This window comes from Hyaena hyaena, unplaced genomic scaffold (genome assembly GCF_003009895.1).
Source record: "Hyaena hyaena isolate Hyena2069 unplaced genomic scaffold, ASM300989v1 scaffold_48, whole genome shotgun sequence".
Lineage (NCBI taxonomy): Eukaryota > Metazoa > Chordata > Mammalia > Carnivora > Hyaenidae > Hyaena > Hyaena hyaena.
The window spans coordinates 2,810,833-2,824,657 of NW_024080680.1; the positions used below are offsets into that span (position 1 = coordinate 2,810,833).

At 42.1% G+C, this 13,825-nt stretch overlaps 1 long non-coding RNA gene across 1 annotated transcript in view; it reads left to right on the forward strand.

Moving 5' to 3' along the window:
• The window catches only part of LOC120230820, a 28,688-nt gene extending 16,660 nt beyond the window's left edge, over positions 1-12,028 (forward strand). Inside the window, exon 3 of the long non-coding RNA XR_005528173.1 lies at positions 11,708-12,028. This is a non-coding gene — a long non-coding RNA (uncharacterized LOC120230820). The remainder of the gene's footprint in view (positions 1-11,707) is intronic.
• Positions 12,029-13,825: the final 1,797 nt, after the last annotated feature.

Below are 13,825 nucleotides of genomic sequence, written 5' to 3' on the forward strand. Positions count from 1 at the left end.
TGGAAATGTGATCAGTTCCTTGATTTCTTTTTCTGCGGCTTCTTTACTGGTGTATAGAAATTCAACAGATTATGTTGATTTTATATTCTGGACTTTGCTGAATTCATGTATTAGTTCTAGCTATTTTTTGGTAGAGTCTTTTGGGTTTTCTGTATAGAGTATCATGTCATCTGCAAATAGTGAAAGTTGGACCTCTTCCTTGCTGATTTTTTTTTTCTTTTTTTCTTTTTGTCTGATTGCTAAGGCTGAAACTTTGGATACTACTATTTAATAGTAGAGCTGAGAGTCGACATCACTGTCTTGTCCCTGACCATAGAGGAAAAGTTCTGCGTTTTTCCCCAATGAGGACGATATTAGCTGTGGGTCTTTGCATATAGCTTTTATGGTGTTGAGGTACGTTCCAGCTATCCTCATTTCATTGAGGGTTTTTATCAAGAATGAATGTTGTATTTTGTCAAATGCTTTTTTCTGCATCTGCTGAGAGGATCATATGGTTCTTATTTTTTATTTTATTAGTGTGGTGTATAAGCTAATTGATTTGCAAATAGTGAACCACCCTCGCAGCCCACGAATAAATTCAACTTGATCGTGATGAATAATTCTTTTAATGTACTGTTGGATTCCTTTTGCTAATATCTTGTTGAGAATTTTCGCATGCATGTTCATCAGGGATATTGGCCTATAATTCTTTTTAGTAGGGCTTTTGTATGGTTTTCGAATCAAGGTAATGCTATCCTCTAAGAAGGAGTTTGGAAGTTTTCCTTCCCTTTCTATTTTCTGGAACAATTTGAGAAGAATAGGTATTAAGTCTTCCCCTGGGAAGGGGCACCTGGGTGGCCTCAGTCTGTTAAGCGTCTGACTTGATTTTGGCTCAGATCATGATCTCAGAGTTTGTGACACTGGAGAGCCTGCTTGGGATTCTCCTTCTCTTTCTCTCTTTCTGCTCTTCCCCAGCTCATGTTCTCTCTCTCTCTCTTAAAGTTAAACTTAAAAAAAAAAAAGAATTCCCCTGGCCTTTTGTTTGTCGGGAGATTTTTGGTTACTGATTCAGTTTCTTTACTGTTCAAATGGGTCTGTTCAAATTTTTCACTTCTTCCTGTTTCAGTTTTGGTAGTTTGTATGTTTCTAGGAATTTTCAGTTTTGGTAGTTTGTATGTTTCTAGGAATTTGTCCATGTCTTCCAGATTGCCCAGTTTCTTGGCATAAAATTTTTCATAATATTGTTTTATGATTTCTGTGGTGTTGGTTGTGATCTCTTCTCTTTCATTTGTGGTTTTAATTATTTGGGTCCTTTCTCCTTTCTTTTTTGTAAGTCTGGCTAGGGGTTATCAATATTACTAATTGTTTCAAAGAACGAAGTTTTAGTTTTGCTGTTTTTTCCTACTTTTTTTTGTTTCTATATTGTTTATTTCTGCTCTAATCTTTATTATATCTGTTCTTCTGCTGGGTTTAGGCTTTATTTGTTCTTCCTTTTCTAGCTCCTTTGGGTGTAAAGTTAGGTTGTATATTTGTCACTTTTCTTGCTTCCTGAGGTAGACCTATATTGGAATATACTTTCCTTTTCTTACTGCCTTTGTTGCATCCCAAAGGTTTGCGCTATCATGCTTTCCTTTCCATTTGCTTTCATGTACTTTTTAATTTCTTTAATTTCCTGGTTAACCCATTCATTCTTTAGTAAGATATTCTTTAATGTCCATGTATTTGTGGTCTTTCCAAGTTTTTTCTTTTAGCTGACTTCAGGTTTCATAGCGTTGTAGTCTGAAAATATGCATGGAATGATCTTGATCTCTTTGTACTGTTGAGGGTTGATTTGTGATCCAGTATGTGATCTATTCTGGAGAATGTTCCATGTGCACTCTAAAAGAGTGTGTATTCTGCTGCTTTAGAGCAAAATGTTATGAATATATCTGTTACGTCTATGTGGTCCAGTGTGTCATTCGAAGCCATTGTTTCCTTGTTGATTTTTCTGCTTAGCTGATCTGTCCATTGCTGTAACTGGGGTGTTAAAGTCTCCTACTATTATTATATTATCATCAGTGAGTTTCTTTATATTTGTTTTTAATTGATTTCTATATTTGGCTGTTGCAAGTTAGGAGCATAAATATTTATAATTGTTAAAATCTTCTTTATTGAAAGACCCCTTAATTATGATATAATGTCCTTCTTCATTTCTTGTTATATAGTTTTTGTTATATAATCTAGTTTGTTTGATATAAGTATGGCTACTCTGGATTTCTTTCAGTATCCATTAGCATGCTAGATGGTTCTCCATCCCCTCACTTTCAATCTGCAGGTGTCTTTAGGTCTAAAATGAGTGTCTTATAGGCAGCATATTAGTGAGTCTTGGTTTTTTATCCATTCTAATATCCTATGTCTTTTGATTAGAGCATTTAGTCCATTTAGATTTAGAGTGATTATTGAAAGATGAATTTAGTGCTGTTGTGTTAACTGTAAAGTTGGTGTTTCTGGTGATGTTCTCTGTTCCTTTCTAGTCTTTTTTGTATGTGTGTGTATATATATATACAAGTTTTTAAACTTTGCAATTTTTTTAAATAAAAAAAAAGAAGAGCAAAGCTAGATCCTATATCCCCTAGTGTTGAAGTTTTGCAGCACTTTAGATTAGTAGATACGGTACAGGCAAGGGGGTTATGCTGGTCTTTGTGGCAAAGTGCTTGTTGTGCTGACTCTCAGGTCCACTTGCCCTAGTAGAGATGCACTACAGGGCACAGAGAGGGCATAGTGGGCAGGGTTTGGTGTGACCCCTGTCTCCACTTGGTGTCGCTGTTTAGCTCACTGAGATTGGTCTGTGCTGTCTGGTGGGAGACAAGCTGGCGGTGCCCTGCTCTCTTGCCCCCAGAGCAGAGAGCTCAAACTTGTCACTCTTGCCTGGGTGGCTCAGTGGGTTAAGCGTCTGACTTTGACTCAGGTCGTGATCTCACAGTTCGTGGGTTCAAGCCCCATGCTGGGCTCTGTGCTGACAGCTGGCTCAGAGCCTAGAGCCTGTTTCAGATTCTATGTCTCCCTCTCCTTCTGACCCTTCCCTGCTCACTCTGTGAGCTGTGTCTCTCTCTCTCTCAAAAATAAATAAAGCACTAAAAAATATTTTTTTTAATTAAAAAAAAAAGCCTTCACAGAAGAGCAGTCACCTCCCTGTGTCCCCGGCTTCTGCCAGATACACCCCCCCCCCCCACTTCACCCTCTCTGTGTACCAGCTGTCCACCTCCCAGACTGCATAGTACTCCTGTGTTTTATCTTAGGCGTACAGCTGGGTTTCTAAACTCCAAATCTTAGGGACTCCCTTGGCATGACCTACTCTGGGCCTCTCGGCGAGAGTCTCGCCACGCTTTTGCCATTCGCCATCTTGTCCCAGGAAGGGAGTCCCATGGCCATGCAACAATTTGGAGTTTCTGGCAAAGTGGATCATAAAGCTGGCACCAAGGCTCGCTGCCCTCAGCCAGCCTTCCCACTTATGCCTGGGAACAGTGCAGCTGTCAGGGGAAAGGCCTTGCCACCACTCCCAACTGCATTCCAGCCAGGTTTCTCCAGGTAGAACCAAGGAGATCCTCAAACCATCCTGTCCGCTCCTGGGTCTCCGCCCTCCTTCCCCAGAGGATCACTGTTAAGCCAGACCCGACCCCGGTGGTGGTGGACTTCTAGAACTTTGGTTTTGTACTCCGCTGCCTTGCCGTAGTCTTCCATAAGCAGGGCTCCCTCCTCTCCGCAGCACCCATAGTTCCTCTCCCCCAAATTAACTCTCCACAGCTCCTACCATCCATGAGTTGGTTGTTTTCCTACGTACAGACATGCAGTTTTGTTCTCTCAGTCCTCAGATCGATTTCTTGGGTGTTCAGAGTGATTTGCTATTTATCTAGCTGTGTTTGAGGGAGGAGGCAAGCTTAGGGTCTCCCTACTCCTCTGCCATCTTAACTCCTCCCCCTCAACTAACCTGTTTCTTTTGTAATTGAATCTAATTCTCAAGAAATATTAAAAAGCCTTAAATTCATCTAGTGTGTGGCATGATTATCTCCCAGAATAATATTCTGATTTATGTTACTTTTTGAAAAATTATGCTGCGTGTGTGTGCTGAAATGATCTCTTTTGTCCATTACATGGACTTTTTTCCAAAGCTGAAATTTCATTGTTTTCATTTTTTTAAGCCCATATTAAAAACATCTTCACAATAGACAACTTGTAATGAAGATAGACAGTACACGGAGACATTTTGCCTCTTAGCGGAATGAAGTAGCTAGGAGGCAGTCTTGTACTACTGTCTGACAGTTTGTGGATTGAATCCCAAATGTGCTACCTACTTGCTCTGTGATTTGGGGCAAGTTGCTCACCTTCTCGGAGTCTTGGTTTCTTAACCTGTAAAATGGGGGTCATGATACCTACTTTTTAGTATTGCAGTGCAGATGAAGTAAGACAAAGTGCCTCATACCTAGGAGAGAGTAAATTGAATATTGAAGGATTCTAAGAGAAATGTAGCTACTCTATGCTCCCTTGATTCTCTCTGGATTTAGAGAGCAGATCAGTAACCATATAGTCAACCTTCAGATTTCCCCCTCATTTCCTGCCTGCAAGGGCTGAGAAAAATAGAAAATGAACCGAAGCTGGAGGCCTTCATGTTACTTACGTGTGCCTGTGTGTGCGTCAGGGTGTGTGTGTGTGTGTGTCTGCCAGAGCCTTGGCTGTGAAGAACGTTTCCTTTATCAACTATTTCCTCTCCCCTCACCTTGTCTCCTCACTGTTTCCTTTTCATAAGACTACAGGCTTCACAGACATTCCTTGATTTATTTCTCAGGGACACAGATTCACTGAAGAGGAGGTAGAGCTTCATAGGGGAAAGGCGGCTCAAGTCTAAAGCACTGACTTGGTGAGGCCCTCCAGCTCTCTGAGCAGCCTCACTCCCCTTTCCTCACAGTCTAATTTAGAGCCAGCCTGTGGTGTCACTCCCCGGCCCCCATGGAGCTGTCAGGAAAGGAAGAGCCAGAATCTTCCCTGCCTGTAATTAAAGGTCTGGTCTTCCACCCTCTCCCCAGCCATGCTGCCTTGAGACACCATGTTCACTTAGCACCCCTGGAAATGGCAAGAAAATCAACGTCTTGCTTGAGATTCTCCTTGCTTGCTTTTCTTTCCTTTTATTTTTAAGTTAGAAAGTCAGGAAGTCACCCTGAAATCCCTGAAAATGTCAACCAAAGAACTGCCCGTTTCATTTGGCCCCTGTGTGGGTTTTTTTTTTTTTAACTTAATTATTGTATCGATGACATTCCACCTTTCAAATTAAATCCCTTTCCTCATTATCTGGGTTTGCCATTATTACTGTGTGAGTTGAAATGGATTTCATGACAACTCTGAAAAACCGGGGTTGGCTAAATTTAGCTTTAATTAGGCATCATCGTAGCCCCGTGATTATTTCCTCATTTCATTCGGATTCTAACTGGAATGCTGAGCGAGGGTTTGGCATGGCTTTTGTGCAATTTTCACAGAATTATCCCCCACATTTCTTGCGATCATGGTAATTGTTTTGTGCCACAAATGGTTTTTGCAGATAGAGCTTTAATCCCCTTTTATAACCCAGAGTTTATTAGAAATAGTCAAGCGATGTTCCACAGCTGGCAGCTTCCGCGAGGAAAACCCCAAACAGAATATCAGGGTGTTTCTGCCTAATACTGACGTGCCCCCACTGGGAACCGAACACTGGCTATTCCACTCAGGGTGGACCCATCACCTCTTAAGGGAGGGTCGCCACACATGATGTGCCAAGTGGCATGTTTCAGACCTTGGCTGCTCCCTCCCTTGCCTGGAGACAGTCAAGCACCCTGGTTGAGAGGAGATTCTTCACGAAGCCAGAATGCCAAGTTCGAATCTCAGCTTCACTTTTTTTTTTTTAAGTGTATTTATTTCAAGAGGGAGAATGAGAACAAGTGGGGGAGAGGCAGAGAAAGAGGAAGAGAGCATCCCAAGCAGGTTCTGCACTGTCAGTACAGAGCCCAGCGCAGGGCTCGATCTCATAAATGCTGAGATCATGACCTGAGCTGCGACAAGAGTCGGCTTCACCGTCTGAGCCACCCAGGTGCCCCTCAGCTTGACTTTTTAGCAGCTCTTTGACTCAAGGGAATTTCTTCGAGTCTCGGTTGCCTCGTGTGTCAAAGTGAAATGTGGTAGTACTGCTTCATAGTGTCGCTTGAGTACTAAGTGAGTTAACTTACATTATAAACATTGAGGACAGGGTGGGGCACAGGGAATGACACATAACTGCCTATTGCTGCTGCCGCTTCTGTTCCTCCAGGCCTCTTGGAACACGGCATCGTAACAGAGTTATATTAGTTAAGTAGCAAGGCAGGCACAGGCTGGGAGTAAGGGGCAACGTTTCATTCCCTGCAGAGGAAATCACAGGAACTAGTCAGATTTTAGTCTGTAGTGGACATCCATGGATTTTGCCTCGCAGACATGGATACCCTCTCCTGGATTTTCCTCTAGGGAATGTGTGAGTCGGGGTCCAGATGAAACAACACAAAGCGTCCCAGGCATTTCAAATAGAGTGAAGTGTGTTCCAGGGAAGGGTCATGCTCTTGGGGGGAGGGGTGGGAGGCGGCGCAGAAGCATGACGCTGCCCAGTGGTCAGCAACAGCAGGCTGTCTCTAATACACAGGGCTGGGAGACCAAGGGAGGAGGCAGAGTCCAAGCCCATCTGCTGGAAGCTAGAGGAAGGTGAGCCTGACCATCCGGAGGTGAACATGAAGGGAGGGGGCCCAAGGGAGCCACCACCATTGGCTGTGATACCCCTTGAAGCAGAGGAAAAGGGAGAAATATCTAGGCTTCTCATTCTCCCTCCTCTCTCATCTTCTGTCAGTGCTCCAGTTAGCAGAGACTACCCGAGAGCCAGGGGCAAGCCATCAATCAAGCAGAGAGAGTTCCCTGTGCTCAGAGTAGAGACCTGAGAGCAAATTGGCAGACGTCTCGCCCAGGAACGGCCTCGCCTCCCACCACCCACTCATATGGTCCTGGTGCAGCCAATCTGACCTTTGGCTCCAAAGGCGGGCATGTGATCTAGGCCTGGCCAATCAGCATTTTCCCCTCCTCTGGCTAGAGTGCCCTGAGTTGGTCCAATGAGAGTGAACCCTGGAATTTGGGGTCAAGAGGAAGCTGCTTCCTAGAAGATTCCCTGGGCTATGGAATGTAAACATAGACTTGCTAATGGCTACGTTGCTACCGTGGAGAAAAGAATGGTCTAGAGTGAAGTGAGCGTAAAGGAAAGCAGAGCAAGGAGAAGAGAAAGATTACCAGCAACTATTTCTGAATATCTGGATTCAGCCATTGCTGTGCTTGGACCTCTCAGGTGTCTGAGCCGTAATCTCTCTGCTTCCTTTTTTTTTTTTTTTTTTTTGTACATTAGTTTCTGCCACTTTCAGCCAAATGTGTTATAACTAATACACAACAGACCTAAGACAGGCCTGGGGTACCAGGAGATAATGACAATAAAAACTTGTGAACGCTAGGTGCCTGACTGGCTCAGTCAGAAGAGTATGGAACTTTTGATCTCGGGATCATGAGGTCAAGCCTCATGTTGGTTGCAGAGATTACTTAATAAATAATTTTTTTAAGCAAAAAAACAAAAAAAACCGCTTGTGAATAGTGACTGAGAGGGAAGTCTTTCTATCTCTGGGGTCAGTCATGGGGTTGGACATTTTTGTAGAAGTCAGAAACCCAGAGATCCAAAGAAGGCTCTCCATCTGAGTCTGACATTCTACTTCTTTATCTCCAATCTGTGACACTTGTTACTCCTTCAATATTGAGAACTCTTTCTTACTTTCATCCTTAAGAATAATTTTTCTTATGAAGCCTTTTATGTATCACATACTGTGCTAATGAACTTATGTAATGAACTTATGTATATAGAAATATATATTTTATAGGCTCTATATATGAACATGCGTAGGTGTATTTATATGTATATGTTTCCTATTTAATCTTTACCTTTGAGGACAGTAACTTATGAGGTAATAATTGTCATTATTTCTATTTGCATTTTTAAAGTGTGGAAGCTGAGGCAGAGATGGGTTAATAACTTTGCCGAGGACTTGAACGTGGGCTTCAGATCCCAAATCCCACCATTCTAACTATGAAGCCTCCCTCTTCTCTGAGTATACTTATTTATCCATCTGTTGTCAGCTGAGATCTGTGCTTCCGTTAGATTTAGTGTTGTTGCTGTGTATTTCATTAGTCCCCATTCTTCCTCCTCATAGTTGTTAACAGTATTGCCCACCATGATAGGTGTATCTTGCATCTTCCCTGAGCTCTGTGCTACCCTCAATGCCTAGCACACCGTAGCCTCTCAGTGACCATTTCCATAATTAAAGGAATAGTGAGTGTTGAACCACATCTGTTGATTTGAAGAAATCCTGCTTTTCATTCAGGATTAACCTGAAAATTAGGTGAGAAGTGACCATTGTCACATAAGGACCAAGGAATTGGGCTGTTAAGGAACCAAGGACTACTGTAGGGAAGGAATCAGATACAGCCTGATCCAGCTCCAGAGGCTGAGGAAGGGGGGATTCCAGGCCTGATACCCAGATAAGGAGAGACTGTTGGGCAAGGGGAGTCTTGCTATACTCCCGGATCATTCCATGTGTATTTGCCCTGCTTACCCCCATAACAAAGGTTGTCTCTACTCAACTTCTCCAGCAGGCTGTAAGCTTTCAAGAGCAGGAATTCTGTCTGTCAGCTCTATTTCCTGGCCCTCGACCTGGGGCCTGGCACCCTGTGGGCCCTTCCTGGATGCTGCTTGGTTAGTCATTGATGGGCTGTTGAGTCCCAAGTCTACCTTCATCACTGTCTCAGGCTGAAGTGTGATGGACAAGGCTTGTGCTAAATCCTGAGTGGCTGTCTGCTCTGTGCAGCCTGTTCAAAAGGCCAGCGCATTGACATTTCACAAATTCCTCATGCTTCGGTATTATTTCTGGTAATGTTATCTACTGGCAGATACTGCTCTTCATTACTCAAACTATGTGATGATTGGCTTAAATGTTCCCCTGTAGGCACTGTAGAGATATTCATTTGTTTGTTCATGCATTCATCATTCAGCAAATATTTACTGAGCATGTAAATGTATCAAGTCCAAGTGGCTGTTGGTAATGGGGCAAAGGGAAGGATAAAACAAACATAATTCCTACTCTCAAAGAGCTAAGTTGAAGGTACAGTAGCTACTATTTTTAAGGCACCTACTATGTGCCAGGCATGTACTAAATATTGTTTGACTTATTCTTTTTTTAATGTTTGTTTATTTCTGAGAGAGAGTGCAAGTGGGGGAGGGGCAGAGAGAGAGGGGGACAGAGGCTCTTATGTGGGGCTCGAACTCACGAAACACAAGATTATTACCTGAGCTGAAGTCGAAGGCATAGGCGACTGAGCCCCCCAGGTGCCCTTGTTTGATTTACTCTTCACCATCACCGTAAAATGTAGATAACGGATAGAGCAACTAAGGGTCAGTATGCTAAAGCCACTTGTTCAAGATCACATAGCTGGTAAGAAGCAGAATGGGGATTCTCTTCCCCATTTCTGAGAAACCACAGCTTCATTCTTCCCTCTATGCTGTGCTGCCTCCAAAATGAGGATGAGGTAGCAGGTGGCCTGTGACCTTTATTTCATAGTGTCATAGAAGATCAGGGGTGCCACTTTCAGCTCTGGAACTGCTGACCACTTCTGGAACATGGAAGCCATCTATGTGGGTCTCTCTAACACCTATCCCCTAATCTGGACAGAAATGGAAAAGTCAGTGGAATCTTAGGTATCTGTGAACCCCAACATGAAGTCACCAGGTATTTGGAGTCAACTTTCCATTTCTGTAAGATGGCCCATGTGTGGTACACACAGCCTTTGGGGTTTTTCCGTTTGCCTTGCTTGGCCCTAAGCATCTGTGTACCTGGGCTCCATATAGAATGGGTCCTGCGGACAGGCAGAGGTTAGCCCTTTTGGTTTGTTTTAAAGTTAGAAACTAGGGGTGCTTGATTGGCTCAGTCAAGTAAGTGTCCGACTTCGGCTCAAGTCATGATCTCACAGTTTGTGAGTTTGAACCCTGTATCGGACTGGGCTCTCTGCTGTCAGTCAAGAGCCAGCTTTAGACCCTGTGCCTCCCTCTCTCTCTGCCCCTCCCCCAGTCTCTCTCTCTTACACGCACACTCTCTCTCTCTCAAAAATAAATAAACAAAAAATATGTTAATAAACATTAAAATATAATAATAAAGTTAGAAACTATACCTTTTAGGACTTCAAACTATATGTTATCTAAAGTAGCGATTATCCTGGGAGCAAATGCCCTCGTTTACTAGGAGGTCCCCTCTGGTGGGCCCTGCTAGTCAAGGCGAGTGAGCCAATACCTAAGTCTGGGAAGTCACCCAAAGGCAGGCTCTCCTGCCTGTCCATGTTCTGTTGAGTCCTGTAAAGTGAGAACACGACAGAGCTGTGTGAGAGAATTCCTCTCCTCGTAAAGCTAGCTTGAAGCTATCCTATGTCTGAAAAAACTTATCTGAGCTATTTATGTGTTTCCCATAAAGATTGTGAACATTGGTTAAGACAAGTGTCCTTCACACTAGGTTAGAAGAAAAACCGTATTTGGCTTAGAAGAGAGCTACCCTGTGGCTGTTGGTTTCTCCCTTGCTGGAGAATTTGGACCATCCTTCAGTGGCCCAGTTCTGGCCATTGTGTGGGACCATAGTGTGTGTTGGGCAAGGTGGGTGGGGAAGTGTGGTGGGCTTCCCTTCAGATAAGTGAATGTTCCCACCGTTGATCTTTCTGGGAACTTAACAGGCACCCTGAGACCTATATTAGGCTCGAGCATCCTTTTATCCCCTTTCAATGAGAACTTGACTCCTCGGTGGGTGACTTCAGTTGATCTCTGACCTGGGGGGAAGGAGGTCTCCTAGGGAGCAGTTAAAATCCCCGAGAATATTTAGGACTGAGCAGTTCTGGAAGTAACGAATCTTAGAGCAGATGTGAGTTACCTCTGTCAAGTATTTCTGTGATTTCCAAGACTTTAGTAAATTCTCGTTAGAAGAGAAAAAGTAGAAGTTCCAGGTATAAATGCTGGCCTCCTCCAGATTTTACATTCTTCCGTTTATTAGCTATGTGCCTGTCACCTTACATAATGTCTGTAAGACTATGATTCTTTATTTGTAAAGTGGCTAACAGTCATACCTAACCTTTAGTATTAGTGCCTGCTAGCTGAAAATGTGTAGAAGTCGATGAGAATCTCCCTGTTATTTGTTTTGGTCTCCATGACTAATTTCCCAGATACAGGTTGGCTGTAAACTGTTATTTTATGATATTATGACAATTATCATTAGTCATTCAAAGCAACATACTGAGACTTTTTGTAAAAACAAATAACCGAAAGTTTCCCCAGAGAAGTTCCAATTAGATGTTGATAGGATAGGCTATTTTCATTTTCTTTTTTTTCTTTTTTTAGCAAGGATTTTGAAAAGCATTAATGCCTGCTAATGAGATCATCATGACAAAGGTACTATAAAGAAATGCGGTAAAAATGAACCTATAATGGTAACATCACTTTGGTGAAATTTATTATTAGGCATATTAAAAAAGAAAAATGGATAGCAATTTAATTCAATTTATAATACTTTAATGGGATCATTTTCATTAAATGGGAAGGAATGCATATTTTGAAACAAGCTGCTCATATTTGTCTACGCAGGGGAAATTCCATTGCTTCGAGAGCCAGAAAAGGCTGAACAGTATTTCCCCTCGACAAACAAGGCATTGTCCTGGAAATCTGGTCTTTCTTAACCCACCAGGTTTGCGTGTTCAGCTTCTCTGCTAATTGTTTCTACTGGCAGTTTTCAAAGGAATCAACAGGAAGAATTCTGCAAAGTGAAACTGGGCATTTGGTTATAAAATCTGGTGTGAAGGCATCACGGTGTGCTTTTGGGAGAATATCAGAACAGCTCGCAACTTCACGAGCCATTAACGAAGCTTACATTCTCAAAACACAGGCATATTTCTTGACTAAGCACAGTGTTACAGGTGATTTTCTGGCTGCTTGCGATTATGTGCCTATATACTCTTTTGTTCTTTTGGGAAAAAAATGTATTGTGCTTTCTCCATTTCTCCAGTACTTCAGTAATACTGTAAGAAACTTCTAAGACACTTGAAGTCGTATTTTGAAGAAAGAAAATTGTACAAAACTATGTTAATTTAATTTTTTCTTTGCTTTGCTTTTTGGTTTCTATTAAATTCAATTTATTTTTTAAATGTTTTATTTATTTCTGAGAGAGAGAGAGACAGCGTGAGCAGAGGAGGTTCAGAGAGAGGAGATACAGAACCTGAAACAGGCTCCAGGCTCTGAGCTTACTGTCAGCACAGAGCTTGACGCGGGGCTCAAACCCACGAACCGTGAGATCATGACCTGAGCTGAAGTCGGATGCTTAACAGACTAAGCCATCCAGGCTCCCCGTATTCAATTTATTTAAACTAAAAAATAACATGAAAACAGTTCACCCATTTCTCCCATCCTCCCCACCCACACCTCTGGTAATTGCCGAGCTGTTCTCTGTATCTGTGAGCTTAGTTATATATATATATATAGTTTATGTATAAATTTAGATTCCATGTAAAAAAGAGGCCATCTAGTATTTGCTTTCTTTGTCTGCCTTACTTCACTTGGCATAATGCCCTTGAGATCTTTCCATGTTGTCACAAATGGCAAGATTTCATTCTTTTTATTGGCTGAGTAACATTCCATTGTACAAATATATACCACATCTTCTTTACCCATTCACCCTTTGCTGGATACTTATGTCATTTCCATATCTTGACTACTATAAATAATGCCTCAATGAATATATATCTTTCTGAATTAACGTTTTCATTTTCTTCGGGTAACTACCCGGAAGTGGAATTGCTGGACCATATGATCGTTCTCTTTTTAATTTTTTCAGGAACCTCCATACTGTTTTCCACAGTGGCTGCCCCAATTTAAATTCCCACCAGCAGTGCACAAGTTCTTCCCTGTTCTCACATCCTCATCAACACTTGTTATTCTGTGTCTTTTTGATGATGGCCACATGAACCGGTGTGAGTTGATAGCTCATTATGGTTTTGATTTGCATGCCTCTGGTGATGAGTGATATTGAGTGTCTTTTGTACCTGTTGACCATCTGTCTGTCTTCTTTGAGAAAATGTCTATTGAGATCTGCCCAATTTTTAATCCCTTTTTTTTTGCTACTCAGTTGTATGAGTTTTTAAATATATTTTGGATATTAGCACCTTATCAGATATATGACTTGCAAATATTTTCTCTCAACAGTAGGTTGCCTTTTCGTTTTGTTGATGATTTTGTTTCCTGTGCAGAAGCTTTTTAGTTTGACATAGTCCCCTTGTTTAGTTTTGTGGTTGTTGTCTTCGCTTTGGTGTCAGCTTCAAAAAAATTATCATCAAGACCTCTGGCGAGGAGTATATAGCCTAGGAATTTTATGGTTTCACATCTTATGTTCAGAATGTCTTTTATCCACTTTGTGTTAATTTTTGTAGATGGTGTAAGATAGTGGTCCAGTTTCCTTCTTTTGCATGTGGCTGTCCTATTTTCCCAGCACCATTGACTGACCATGTGTGCATGGATCTATTTCTGGGCTCCATATTTATTTCAGTTATCTCTAAGTCTGTTTTTGTGCCAATATCCTACTGTTTTAATTACCGTAGTTTTGTAATACTGTTTGAAATCAGGGAGCAGGATGCCTCCAGCTTCATCCTTCTTTCTCGAAAGTGCTTTGGCTATTCTGGATCTTTTGTATTTCCAGACACATTTGAGAATTTT